This window comes from Andrena cerasifolii, chromosome 4, assembly GCF_050908995.1.
Source record: "Andrena cerasifolii isolate SP2316 chromosome 4, iyAndCera1_principal, whole genome shotgun sequence".
In the NCBI taxonomy this organism is placed as follows: domain Eukaryota; kingdom Metazoa; phylum Arthropoda; class Insecta; order Hymenoptera; family Andrenidae; genus Andrena; species Andrena cerasifolii.
In genome coordinates, this window is record NC_135121.1 from 1,589,946 (window position 1) to 1,605,112 (window position 15,167).

The 15,167-nt window shown below is 40.5% G+C and overlaps 1 protein-coding gene and 1 long non-coding RNA gene across 2 annotated transcripts in view; both read right to left on the reverse strand.

Annotated features, from left to right (window-relative positions):
- Positions 1-15,167, reverse strand: part of LOC143368050 (ubiquitin carboxyl-terminal hydrolase MINDY-3 homolog) — a 207,655-nt gene that overhangs the window by 61,078 nt on the left and 131,410 nt on the right. The window lies entirely within an intron of this gene.
- LOC143368095 (uncharacterized) lies at positions 5,213-6,502 on the reverse strand. The gene is made up of 3 exons (XR_013085149.1): positions 6,303-6,502; positions 5,649-5,783; positions 5,213-5,437 (listed from the first exon to the last, which is right to left on the reverse strand). It is a non-coding gene; the product is annotated as an uncharacterized LOC143368095 (long non-coding RNA).

Sequence of the window (15,167 nt, forward strand, 5' to 3'; positions counted from 1 at the left end):
GCTCATCTATATAGTGTGGTTGAGGTTATGGAACACCACACTGTCGCGTATGAACATGTGTGTTTAGAACCAGTAGAAGCACATTGCCTATTACGCATCGGGTGGCGTGTTTTCCTCACAACCGACAACACGCTGATCCGGATTGGTTGGATTGGGTGGTGTGCAGAGTTGGGCAAAATGTAATCAATTACAAATTTCAAACTACGATTAAAATGTAATTGTGTAATTCGATTACAGATTACTTTCTGTAATCGCTAATTTTTTAGTTGACCACAATTACAATTGTAATTGCCACATGTAATTGCAACCGTAATTGTGCAGGACAATTACATTGTAATTGTAATCAAAATTTTTCAGCACAATTACATTGTAATTGTAATCAAAATTTTTCAGCACAATTACATTGTAATTGTAATCATAAATGTAATTATAATTGCAATTGTGCAAAAAAAATTACATAATTATTAATTTAAATATTTCATCGTAATTACAACTGAATAAACCGACAATCTTAAAAAGCAATTACACACGTAATACATATCTTTTATTCAATGTGTCTAGGAGATAGTACCCCTTCTTATATACAGTTTATGGTTTGATTTTTGACATTTCTGTTGTGTATGTATGTAGGTATGTATGTTGTAACCCAACCAACGCCCAAGCGTAACAACACCGCGGTACATTCCAATTGCCACAATCGAACGCCGAAATCCGGCACAACCGCGTAAGGATTCTCGGAAACGCTTCGAGACCATCAGTACATGGTGTAACACCCGAAAACCGGGCCAAAGACGGAGACCCCGATGGTCCCCACTTCGTCCCGATTAAAGTATAAGAACGATGTACGAGCAATGCGAGCGCAAATTTGAGACAGACTTGATGGGTACTTGATACAGACCTTATACAATATTCACGCCTGATTAAGGCATAGTACCAGTGTCACCCAGATCGGGACAGAATAAACTTGTTTAAACCTTACGGTGTGTTCCAACTCTTTAAGGGGGCCGTCTCCGCGGCCCTTTGAATGTGTGAGTACGCTAATCATTTGTTGCGAAACTTTTGCACAAAAATGAAAGCGATTGTAAAAAAGACCACATCTAGACCATTGAGACAAACTGTGGAAAGTAGCATTCGCCGGATGCGCACGGACATCGTGAAAGCCGCAAAGTTTAGATACAATCAGAATGTATCAATCGACGAGAGAACGAAGAATTTGTATGGCGACATACAGAATGTTCCAAGCCACGTGTTTGGTGAACACGCAGAGTGTGCAAGACTAGAATATTTCTGCGATGGAAAGAATAAAGAGAATGAGAAAAACATCGTTCCAGACTTGATGAAAATTGGAGTGTACCAGGACGTGAAAGAAATACTTCGTCCACTATTAGCTCATGCGGAGAGCTTACTCTATAATACTACTAATAACGCTGTGGAAAGTTTGAACGGACTAATTGCCAAGTACACTCGCGGAAAAAGATTAAATTTCGCCGAAAGAGGATCTTATGCAGGGAGATGTGCTGCTGCTGTCGTGGAGTACAACAATAACCAAGTGCACTCGCGATTGGATGCGGTTATGAAGAAGAAAACGCCCGAGGTTGTGCACCAAATGGAAGAAAAGAAAAAGAAAGAAAAGGAAAAGAAAGCTGCAAAACAGAAGGAAACGAAGGCTGCGCGATATGTACGCAAGCATTTGCCCTCGCAGAAAGATTGTGATTATGGACAAAATGCACAGAAGCCAGACATGCCATCCGATATGTATGAACTGGAGCGGGAAAAGCATATGCAAATGCTCAGTGACTGGCAAGAGAAAAGACATGCCATTGAAGATGAAACAATCGGACAAGCAAAGAACCGCAAATGGTTGCAGTACAGGTCCAAATTGTTGACAGTGTGATGTCCTACCATTTTTTCCGCGCAATATTACCCTAATAACACATTCTCACAATCCAAATCACTCCACCAAGGTCCTCAAACTCAAGACCAACCCCTTTTCCCCAATCGCAAATCACTTGACGATGTACCTTAGCGGTCCCCATCTCAAGATGACCGGTGCGAAACCCCTTCGCTTATTCGCCCTACGAGGCACGAGTTCCCCCCTCTTTACTAAATCTAAACAAATCCCTCGCCCCAAAAATTCCTTAAATCGAGACCTCGTCTCATCTCTACTCTAAGACCCTACAAATCAAAACCACGATCACCCCTTTCCCGTTAATGACCCCAAAATCCATTCGACGGGTTGAGCAAATTATTCCCCAGCCATAAAAACCCCGGAAATGTAACTGCGGAGAATATTTGGTGTACGTGACAGAAATGCGTCTAATAATAGACGCACCTATTGTAAAAACCCCGGAAGTCCTACTGCGCCTTATTTCTTAAATATGTCAAGGACTTTACCGCGCGTACCCCGCAACAAACATATAAATACGAGGGGTTCGCGGAAACGTTCTCTTTCGAATATATCATCCGCAAGGATCTGATGCACCTACGAAAGTATTGTTTAAACAGTGAAATTTATACAAGTTCATCAAATATCGTAAGCCTTTATAATTACCATTTCACATTTTGGCATATCACCATCATCCATTCTTATATAATTATCATCATTACTTTTATATATTATATTTTGTTCTATCAACGCTTATTGCGCTCATTTATTATTTGTTCTATCAACGCTTATTGCGCTCATTTATTATTTGTTCTATCAACGCTTATTGCGGTTACTTATTATTTGTTCTATCAACGCTTATTGCGGTTACTTATATTTTGTTCTATCAACGCTTATTGCGGTTACTTATTATTTGTTCTATCAACGCTTATTGCGGTTACTTATATTTTGTTCTATCAACGCTTATTGCGCTCATTTATTATTTGTTCTATCAACGCTTATTGCGGTTACTTACATTTTGTTCTATCAACGCTTATTGCGCTTACCTTTCCACCTTATTATCGTATATTGTATCTCATGTTCATACTTACATCGCTCTTAATAACTATTACATGAATGTGATGTGCTCATGCTAAGTGTCTAACGCATAATCTGTAAACTATAAAACCATCACAAACTGTGTATGGCACGTTAAAGTGTTTTGAATTAATAAACACTCTTTACTTTGAATTACGCTTGAAACGATCGTACCTATTCTTCGGTTGCGGAGATTCCCAAACCAAAACAAGCTGCAGCAGCAGCTGAACTCGGTCCGCGGACGCGAAAGCGACAACCGTGTTTACAAACGTTCTTTCCCATGGGCCAATTATAGCCGTATTCGTAGACGGATTTCGTGGAAGTATTACGACCAACTTCTTACGTAAATGCAGCGGCAAATGCAATAGCCCAGTCAAAAAAAAACAAACCACACTAACGGGTGTCTCCAGTGTGTCCATTTGCCACTAAACCTTCCCTGGTTGATTAGAGTGTCGAATTTTGACATTCGCGCCTGATCTTCCTTAAACGTTAGAGTGACGAATTTGACATTCGCGCCTGGCTCCTTCCTCAACGCTCAGCGTGACGAATTTGACATTCGCGCCTGGCTCCTTCCTCGACGCTCAGCGTGACGAATTTGACATTCGCGCCTGGCTTCTTTCTTAAACGATCAGAGTGACGAATTTGACATTCGCGCCTGATTCCTTCCTTAAACGTTCAGCGTGACGAATTTTGACATTCGCGCCTGATCTCCCATAACCGTTCAGAGTGTCGAATTTGATATTCGCGCCTGATACCTCCTTTAACGCTCAGAGTGACGAATTTGATATTCGCGCCTGGCTCCTTCTTAAACGTTCAGCGTGACGAATTTTGACATTCGCGCCTGATCTCCCTTAAACGTTCAGAGTGTCGAATTTGATATTCGCGCCTGGCTCCTTCCTCGACGCTCAGCGTGACGAATTTGACATTCGCGCCTGGCTCCTTCCAAAACGTTCAGAGTGACGAATTCGACATTCGCGCCTGCCATTTTATTCCCCTTTGTCGACGTTCCCAAAGACCTCTCCCGGGACGTGACAACAGCATCCAATTTTGGACAAGTGTGCCGTCGCCGACCTGACACGCTTTGGGCAAATACAGTAAAATCAATTCTTTATCCGAAGATAATTAGTGCACCCGCGGTGGAATACGGGAAAGAATGCGAGAATATTGCTCGCGAAGAATTGAAGAAGCAATATACAGATATTGCGGAATGTGGATTTTTCATGGACAGCTGCATCGCCTTCTTAGGAGCTTCACCGGATGGAATCATCGGTCAAGAGGGTATTTTGGAAATCAAATGCCCCAAATCAGCGGAGAACTTTACGCCAGAAGAAGCTATTGAACAAGTTCCCGCTGTCCGGCGCATGTTCACGCGTAACGCAGGTATTTCAATAAGTAAAACGCATCACTATTTTTATCACATACAAGGCCGGTTACACATTACTGACAGAAAGTACTGTATATTTTGCCTTTGGACCCCGAAAGGGCTGAAATCTATAAAAGTAGAGAGAGATGATGCGTTTTGGAAAAGAGAAATGAAGCCAAACCTTGTTCAATTTTATTTAGAATGCATGCTACTCGAATTAATAGATAGTCGGCACAATAGGTGCATGACTATTCGGGAGCCACAATTTATTCTAGCAGAGAGAGCGAAAGAAAAACCGAAAAGCTTGAAAAAGCGAAAAAGGTCTCCCTCCAGAAATAATGAAACTATTATAACGGCCCGGCGTCGCACCGCGTCGTAAAGCGCGGTACCACTGACCCCGTCAGTGGTGACAAGTGCCAGCGATGGCACTTTTACTCGCTGATCATACGATCACGCGCGTCGATCGACACCGTTGTCACTTTGCCAAGAAAGTGACGAAGGAAATAATAAATTTAATTCACCCTTCAATTTTTTCAGACACATTTCTAAGTTCACAGTAGAGCTGTTACTTTTTGACCCGTCGGGTAACCGGCTATCCGGAACAACTTCAAGCCATTGAATGTGGTATTGTTCCATCATTTTTAGCTAATATCAAACAATACCATAGACAATAAGGCATTCAATTCCTTGAAGTTGTTTCGGGTAGCCGAGTACCCGACGGGTAAAAAAGTAACAGCTCTTGTTCACAGGAGCAGACAGACGGAATCGGGCTCGATCAAATGCGCCAGGTTGATTCACACGGGTCTCGCAGGTATACATGATGTTCGACGAATTATTGAAACAAATTTTTACTTTTATATATAACTTACAGAAATGTCTGCGATCATTTATTACAGGCGGATTCTTTACCAAATTACTGCAAACATGGTGTATGGGACAGTAATGTCAGGACAAATGGAATGATAAGTACCATATTTCAGGTAAAGTTTAACAGCTTATACATCTACAGTAAAATTTTGTACGTTTACAAAACTACAATTAAGTATTTCCTAATGAACTTCATAATGTGTTACAGATCCACACTGCCTATGTCATCTTTCAGTACGAGCGACCTAAGAAAATTGTAGGAAGACCGTCAAAGAAGAAGAGGAAATACACCAAATGAGAGAAGATAATATTATTACAGTATTGTCTCGTTAGCGGATCGCTGATCCGGATCGGTGTTGAACAGTCAGTGTGAACAGAGGCCTAATTCCGAGTATTCGTTTCTCGCTTCTTTCTGGCCGAAGTGGGGAGCGAGATGGGACGCTTTGCGTGCGCGACAGGCGCGAACGTAAAGGACGGAGTGTCACGGCGTCCGAAAGACGGAGCGAGAAAAACATCAACGCGTCGCGTCTGCTCGCCCGTTCTCGCTCGGTTTCAGTCGTGGGCATAGCGAAAAGTCCACATCGTGTACACCTAAGATGGGCATTATCTAGATAATCAATTATTTAAATAACGTGCCGAATAAAAGATACTTCATCTTTATTCGTTATTCGAATCGTCGAATAACACGGCTTAGGTTTATTCATTATTCTCAGCTTCGAATAACATGATTTAACTTTATTCGAAACATCACGGATAAATAAATTTATTCGAAGTGAATTTATTCGGCAGCGGAAGATAATTTTTTTATTCGAGGAACTTTTATTCGAACCGTCGAATAAGGTTTTCATCTTCAGCGCGAAGGCTTCGAATAAAAGTCGAATAAACTACGGATAATGATGAAAACCTTATTCGACGGTTCGAATGAAAGTTCCGCGAATAAAAAAATTATTTTCCGCTGCCGAATAAATTCACTTCGAATAAATTTATTCATCCGCGATGTTTCGAATAAAGATAAATCGTGTTATTCGAAGTTGCGAATAACGAATAAACGTAAAGTATCTTTTATTCGAGTTTATCTAGATATTATCTTTGCCCATCTCTGGTGTACACCAAACCGAGCCGCTAACGAGACAATACTGTATTCTTAAAAAAATATATACTTTTTTATCTGTAATTGTCCATTTCAAAGGGGCGAAAGCTTGAATGTCGAATTTCAATTCTCCAATGAAGTTGGATTGATTTATTGTAATGACTATAACTTGATTAGAAACAAAAAATATATAAAAAAATGTTCTGTTAAACGATTTTGTCAAAAAGGCACTGAACGTTCGGAACGAAAAATTTTTCTTTTTAAGACGGGGTATGTATTAACAACGCCTAGCGTTATGGGAAATCCCTCGTTGATCATACTCCCGCCTAGTTAGTTAATAATAAATTAGTAAAATCAGAACCCCTTCTTCGAAGCATCGTCGCCTCGACATATTGCCGTCCCGTGATAAGGATAAGGCGGTGCTGACGCAGCGGCGTTCTCACTAGAAAGTCGCGCTCCGAAAGACCCAGTGGCTCTCTTGCTGTACCGAATTCGCTCTGTGTAAGCGGCAGGAGTGTGGTTCAACAATGCCTTGCAGCATTGTGGGAGAGCCCTCGTTGAGCGCACCTCTGACCGTCGCGCTAAACATTGTAACATAACCAGTAACGGCTACATCAGGAATGCGCACACTGGGTTCCTTCTTGGAAGATTGACGGAATTGTATACTTTACATCCGGTCACCGATGCAGGGAACGACGCCTTCCCACGGTTTTGTCGCACGTTTCGTGGATTGTTAATTAGTTAGGAATTGTTCTTTTAGACCCCTATCACAATTTCTGATAGTCAACCGACTGTGGGATTCCCCTAGTCAGAAATTGTGTATATAAATTTATGTATGATGAGGAAAAGGCCTTCAGCTGTGTGAAATTGTACTGTGTTGATGTCATGGTTTATAGTGCGTACATATGTTCCGCAAATACAGTTAATATAATTTTCTCGATCATATATTTGAATCAAGAGAGTATGACGGATGGATGTGAGCAAACACACATACACCCCGCCTCGCTAAGTAGAGGGGCCCATGCATGGTCAAGCGATAAGATGCAGCGTAAGCTTTTTCGACGCGGACCCACCCTGGCCGCTGCCGAGAGCGTGAAGCTGCAACACTCTGTGACAATAAATCGTGAGGTGCGTGTCATTGGGTCCGCGAAGTCTTATAGAGATAGAGTTCTCCGGTCTACTGTGTAACCGCGTGAAAGACTCAACTTTGCGAAACAATTCAAATCCTAAACTTTTCAAAGATTTTGAGTTCTCCGGTCTACTGTGTAACCGCGTGAAAGACTCAACTTTGCAAAACAATTCAAATCCTAAACTTTTCAAAACTAATTATTCGCTTAACTTACTCAGTTAATAATTTAATTTACATTATTTCCGTTTCAATTTATAATTCAAATCAAGTGTGTGTGTGTGTGTGTTTTCGCGTCTAATCCTTCTTTCTGATTCAGGTTTATCAGCGATCCAGAAAGTTTTCCAGAACTCAAAAAGCGAATTTAAAAGCAGATTTACATTTATATTATTTCGACTGTCTGGTGAGTTCCCTTTCTTATCTTTTTCTTTACCACTTATTTGGCACTGTTAAAATTTAATGCATCTAACTAATAATTTCTGACAGTCAAACGACTGTGGGATTTCCCTAGTCAGAAATTATAATCAATTATATTAGTACCTGAACTTTATACAATTATTGATCGATCATTTCCATAATTTATGTTATGTTCTTTTGATTTCATCCGTTATTCATCATAAAAATTTTATTTATACTCAAACTCTACTAGTGAATTACCTATCTGACTCCATTGAAAAGACCCGTATGGAACTGAAGCAACGACGATCCCAAAATCTACCCCTTATCCTTCTGAGAAGGTACCTAAATAATTATTAACTAAAAGAATCGACTGTTACGACTGCGGCGAGCTTCCTTGCTTTTTCTAAATCATAAACTCAATCCAGCAATACTTGATAGTCTAACGACTGTGGGATACCCCTAATCGATATTGCGTCTAAAAATCGTGCCGCTCGAACACTAAAGGCCGCGGCACGTAACAGATCTGGTGGCAGCGGTGGGATACGAACCCACGCCTCCGAAGAGACTGGTGTTGGCCGAACGCGTGGGAAGGGAAATTGATAACAACCAATTCCTTCCACTGGTTGATGATGAGGGTGGGCGCTTGTCTGAAGAGTATAGGTATAAATGAAGAAAGCTTGGCTAAAAATTTAAAACCACAGGTAATGGCTATTGCGATTAAAAACTGTCCTGGTTTGGAGTCTTTGGACCTAACCGCGGTAACTATAAGACCGTCGGCATTGAGGGAAATGGAACCTCCAGCACCACGACTGACCTGCCTTAAACTAGGGAGATGCGACGGACCAGTGGACCCAGGGCTGTTCAATGTGCTGGGATCTGCCAGACACTTGAGATCGTTCTGCGCACTGGGGACAGATATTACCGGTAGATCCTTGTTAGCCATAACCAAAGATCTCCAACAGCTTACTCTCCACGACTGTATAATATTAAAACCTAAAAACTTATCGAAAATGCTTCAGGAATTAACGAGCCTGGATTATCTAGACATAAGCAAATGCGATGGCCTAATAGATCACACCATTCTACAAGTGTTAATTGACAATATTAACCTCCACGCCACTTTAACAATAATCAAGTTTCATTTTTGCTCCTTTAAAGAGTCTGTTCCTGAAATAGAAATGGAGGAGGACAATGAAGCAGCCGAGAGGGGAGAGTTTGTTGAACTGGAGCTGGGGCCAGTGGAGATGGCAGTTTCTTTCCCCTGCAGGTACAAAAATGTGACCAGCCTAAGCCTCACGTTTTGCGGATGGGTAGCCTCCGGCCTCGTTTCGGAAATTGCGCTGCATACGAGTACGAATTTATTCATAAAGCAGGAAAATTAAACACAAATGCTGATGCCTTGTTAAGGAATCCAGTCATAGTAAATGAACTACGTTCGTCGGATGACTTCAGTTTATCGGATTCCTCTGATGACGCAAATTCGGAACCCGTTCCTGATTGTCCAAAATTATTACCAATAAATAAACCTTCAAAAATAGGAAGGTCAGTAGGTTCAAAAGGTAAATCAAAACAACCTGTACCGTTGGATACCAGTGCAATAGCAACTAGAACACGCTCAAAGATTCAAGCTACTGAAGTGCCGGGATCGTCTAAGTCATTACCGTTGTCTAAAACACAAGAATTAGGTACATTTAAAGAGCTTTCTCTTGCGGAGGATGACGATTCCGATGACGAACAGTCAGATCCGCCTGTATTCCGCCAACGTAGGAGTACGCTGCCGAATCTGGGGTTTCATCCTGAACGGATGGAGGAGAATCCTAAAATTCCAGAGGCGCAGGGTGGTACAGTGGCCGGTGCGGAATTACAGAAAAAAGGGAGCGAGTCCGAATTAGATAGAGCTATTGCCATTAATTTACCCGAAGCTGGCGATAGTGATAGTGAAAATCAGGATAAACAAGAGTCCACTTTTATAGATTTAGAAGAGCTACAAAAGTCTTTCAGTAAATTTGAAAAATCATTACAGGATAAAAGCGCTTTATTACAGGAAGTTGAGGAGGAACTTGTTCTATTGGATGCTCTTTCTGAGGGAGACACTTTGGACGAAGATAGACAAGAAATATTACAAGAATTAGCTCCATATGATGACGATACTGGGGACGAAGAATTGAATAGGCGAATAGAAAAATTGTTACAACAAGCTAGGGATTCCGCGAAAGAAAATCCAATTCCAAATACAAGGGTTGAAGAATTAGCCAGCAAGGCTCCTCAATTGGAAAATATCCCGGAAGAAACAGAATTAGAATCAACAATATCAGATAATACGATCATAAATAAGCCTAGGTATCATTCAACATTACCTACTCCAACGATAGATTCGAATCCTATAGCACTTTCGACACCCTTTCCAGACCCAACTGCCGATCGAATTCCTAAGGAGGGAGGTAGAGAACCTTTCACTCAAAAATCAACTCCTCGACAACTATTCCCAAAAACCCCAATTTCATCCTCCATATACAGGGTGTCCCACTAAGGAGTGGACAGCGCGATATCTCTTAAAGTATTGTCGATAAAAATATAAAAAAAATAGGGAATTGCATGGTTCGAGGGGGCCCATTTATTAGCGCGAACGAATTTTGTTTTCGATTATTATTTTAAAAGATACGATGGTCAAGTTCGGTTTTTCAAATGGAACTATTTTTTTTGAAGACCTGAGTTGATAGTGCGTTCCAAGACAAATTTAATAAGCTTTAATGTATACACTTTATTTCCACTGGTTTTTAAGATATTGCGCTTGCAAAATTACTGATTTTCACTGGAAGAAAACCCTCTGGAATAGGAAGGACCGGGGTCGGTCTTACTGGCGCTACGGGTGGCATTGCCTGTTGAAACTGATACCTACCTGCCAAAGGTCTACGACAGGGTTTGCAGGCCCAAAAGCTGGACAATTCTTTTCCGTCAGAAATGCTACTTAGGTAGGTACATCTGCGGTATCGAGAAGCGCATCGTTACTTTTATTTCGCACTTGCTTCTACGCTCGGATGGCCGGTTCTTTTGGGAGGGATGCAAGTTGGATTGGTTAGGTTAGGAGGAGTGAAAGTTGCTAGACTAAATTTCAACCATAGGGAGCAGATTGTGTCAAAAGAAAAGAATTGTCCAGCCTTTGGGCCTGCCATTTCTGGCGTAGACCTTTGGCAGGTAAGTATCCATTTCAACAGGCAGTGCCACCCGTGGCGCCAGTAAGACCGCCCCCGGTTTTTGCCATTCCAGAGGGTTTTCTTCCAGTGAAAATCAGTAATTTTGCAAGCGCAATATCTTAAAAACCAGTGGAAATAAAGTGTATACATTAAAGCTTATTAAATTTGTCTTGGAACGCACTATCAACTCAGGTCTTCAAAAAAAATAGTTCCATTTGAAAAACCGAACTTGACCATCGTATCTTTTAAAATAATAATCGAAAACAAAATTCGTTCGCGCTAATAAATGGGCCCCCTCGAACCATGCAATTCCCTATTTTTTTTATATTTTTATCGACAATACTTTAAGAGATATCGCGCTGTCCACTCCTTAGTGGGACACCCTGTATATTCCGAGCGCTGATTACATACCTCCGGATATCGAATCTCGGAGCACGCGATACAAAAGTAAAGACATCGTAATTTCTACGAGACAAAATTTAACGTATTACCGATCAAATTATGTTCATTTCATTTCATCCGATTGTGAACTTATTACACCAGTAAGTATATTGCTCTCCGACTTGGGGATTATTAATAGTAATGATCTGAAAGAGGCAAAGCCCAGAATAGGACAGATACTTATAACCAAACGCGGTAAATATAGGATATTCAGCGTAGTAATAAAAAAGAAACATTTTGATAAAATTTCTATTCGGGATTTGGAACTTGGTCTACAGAACTTAAGGAAGATTCTTATAGATCTAGATATACGGGGTCTAAGAATTTCACAAAATGGTGACTTTACGGACGAATTACCTCAAGGTACGTTAATAGAAATATTAAGGAATACATTTGAGGATAGCAATATCGAAATAGCCCTTTGTTACGGAGACACTCAGGTGCCTCCGGAAGTTTACTAGTTTCATTAATAAGATAATTCGGAACTTAGCAAAAATCTTCAAAATTCAACATGTCACTACATCTGGTTACAGACCCCAAACTAATGGCGCATTAGAAAGAAGTCACATAGTGTTAACCGAATATATTAGCCATTATATGAATGATTTTGATGATTGGGATAGATTAGTAGGGGAAATATGGACAAAACCGGGTACCTGGGTAAAACCGGGACGTGCTATTATTTTTAAAATGGCCTTAAATTTTCCCGCGTCGTTGCAGCCACATATTGTCACGATGTGCATTGTTCCATCAACAAAAGACGATCGTCTTACAATCGTGCATAGTGAGGTTATATCGTCTGGTGTGTTTTGGAAGGCTATGATCTAATTTTCGATACTTAAAGAACCTACAATACTTTTGACAGTGTTCAGGTAAGTACTTTCTTGTGTGAATTAAGTTAATTGTTGCATATTAAAGTGTAAATAACTAAGACAGTTTGTTTGTATTTCGCCATGGTATTGTTGATAATCCGTAATATTTACAAAATTGTATGCTGGGGTAAAACCGTACGGGGTAATATCGGGTACCCGATTTTGGACAAAATGTGTGTTATTTTTCAGGCTTCAACAAAATGCCCCGTGATTACAAACGAGTCACTACCCGGCAGTCGTGGGATGAAGAAAACATGCGGAACGCTATTCTGGATGTTACAAATAGGAAAATGGGTTATAGGTTAGCAGCACGACGATACGAGGTGCCTCAATCTACACTAGAGGATCGAGTACAAAAATTAAAAATTTGTGGAGATATAAAAATCGCGTCTCAGAAAGGCCTAGGTCGTTTCCACACTATTTTTTCTGCTGAGCAAGAAAATCTTATAATGCAACATATTATGACAATGGAAAATCGTTTGTTTGGTCTTACCCGTACGGACATACGACGACTTGCGTTTCAAATGGCCGAAGCAAATAATATAAATCATAATTTTAATAAAGCAAAAGGACTGGCAGGAGATGAGTGGCTGTATGGTTTCCTGAAACGCCACCCTAAACTTTCGATTCGGTCCCCAGAACCAACGTCAATAGCGAGAGCAATGGGTTTTAACAAGATTAATGTTACTAAGTTTTTTAACCTTTTAACCCAATTAATAGATACCCACAAATTCCCACCAAATCGAATATTTAATGTCGATGAGACGGGTATCACCACTGTGCCCAAAACACATTCTAAGATTATCGCTACAAAGGGGCGAAAACAAGTGGGAATAGTTAGTTCAGCAGAAAGAGGGCAATTCACAACAGCTGTGATTTGCTTTAGTGCATCAGGAATGTATGTCCCTCCATTTCTTATATTTCCCCGAATTCGGATGAAAGCCGAGTTGCTCGACGGTGCACCACCCGGAACAGTTGCGGCGTGCCATCCAAGCGGATGGATTCAAAGTAATTTATTCGTAGATTGGTTACACCATTTTATTGAATCGGTCAAACCCACAAAAAAATGCCCAGTTCTACTTCTCCTCGATGGCCACACAACGCACACCAAAAATTTGCCTCTAATTGAAAAAGCAAGAGATAATGGTGTAATTATTCTTAGTTTTCCACCACATTGCACGCATAGATTGCAACCGCTTGACATAAGTTTCATGCGTCCTTTGAATACGTATTACAGCCAAGAGGTAACGACGTGGCTCCGTAATAATCCTGGGCGCAGTGTAAGTCAGTTCCAAATATCTAAATTGTTTGGAGACGCATACTGCAAAGCAGCAACTGTACAAAATGCTCTGGCAGGTTTTAAAAAAACAGGAATTTGTCCAACTAATCCTGAGATCTTTTCGGATATCGATTTTGCTGCTGCTACTACCACCGACAGAGATCTGGTTGAAGAAGTAGTTGGTTCTTACAACAATAAAATAACATCAACGGTTAAACTGACAACTGCAAAAGAAAAATCTGTAATAGCAGCAACAGTTGTTACACCAACAAAACCGTCTTCTTCAACACTAATCGTATCACCTGCGGATATTATTCCAGTCCCACATATGACTCGCAAAATTCAAACGAATAGACGTCGAGGAAAAACCGCCATTATTACCTCGTCTCCTTATAAACAGGAACTTGAGGAGTGCAAAGAAAATAACAAAGAACCGAAAAAGAGGAAGTTATCAAAATTAAAACTAAATTTTGCTAAAGGACCACAACTAAAAAAAAAGAAAACTACAAAATTAAATAAAAGACTGAAGGATAATGATAGTAGTAGTGATGGAAACAATGATAAGAGGAGCAACGAAGACATTTGCAATTATTGCAAAGAATCCTATGGTTCATCCAAATTGAATGAAGGGTGGGTGCAGTGTACAGCTTGTTGTAAGTGGGCTCACGAAGGCTGCACTGGTTGGGGGACTGAAGAATTGGACGAATTCCGTTGCTATAGGTGCTAGGGCCAGTTTTTAGTATGGTACCCGGTTTTACCCAGGCCATGGGGTAAAACCGTAAAAACGGACCAAATTTTAAATCATAATTTTTTTGTATTTCTTATTGTTTTAAATCAAATGGATTTATACTATTAATTAATAAAGAGTTTAGTCTAATGAACCCTACTTTCAATTTCTTTTTTACATTAATAATGTCAAAGTTATGAGCTTTCATCCTTAGCGTCCCGATTTTACCCATATTTCCCCTACCCTTCGCTATGTTTTCTTATAACACATCTGTTCACGAAGCTACCAATTTTACTCCGTATGAATTAGTTTTTGGCAAACTTGCGCGTTGCCCAAGTTCCTTCCCGAACGACGAGAATTTAGTCACATACAATTCATATTTACATGATTTAATAACGCGACTTTCAGAAATGCAAGTAATAGCAGGACAAAATTTAGTTCAAGCAAAGGAAAGATCAAAAGTGTACTATGATAGGAACGCCCGACCCTTCAAATGCAAAATAGGGGATATGGTACGTGTTTTAGTAGAACCAAAAAGGGGAAAATTCGCCAAGCGTTATCACGGACCATATAAGATTATTGGGATATTGGAAGGCAATAATGTGTTGTTAAGGGATGAAAGTGGTAAAATGCTCACCAAACATGTCGATAAATTACAACTAAATTGATCGATTGGACTGATTCAGGAAGAAGGATGACACTGACCCGACTGATAATCTTACTTGCTCTGCAACATACCGCGCGGACCCAGGAACTATACAGACTGACACGTACGGATTTGAACCCGGGTTTATACTTCGAAAAAATCAACGCGATTAGATTTCAAAGGGCTGATTGGCGATTCATA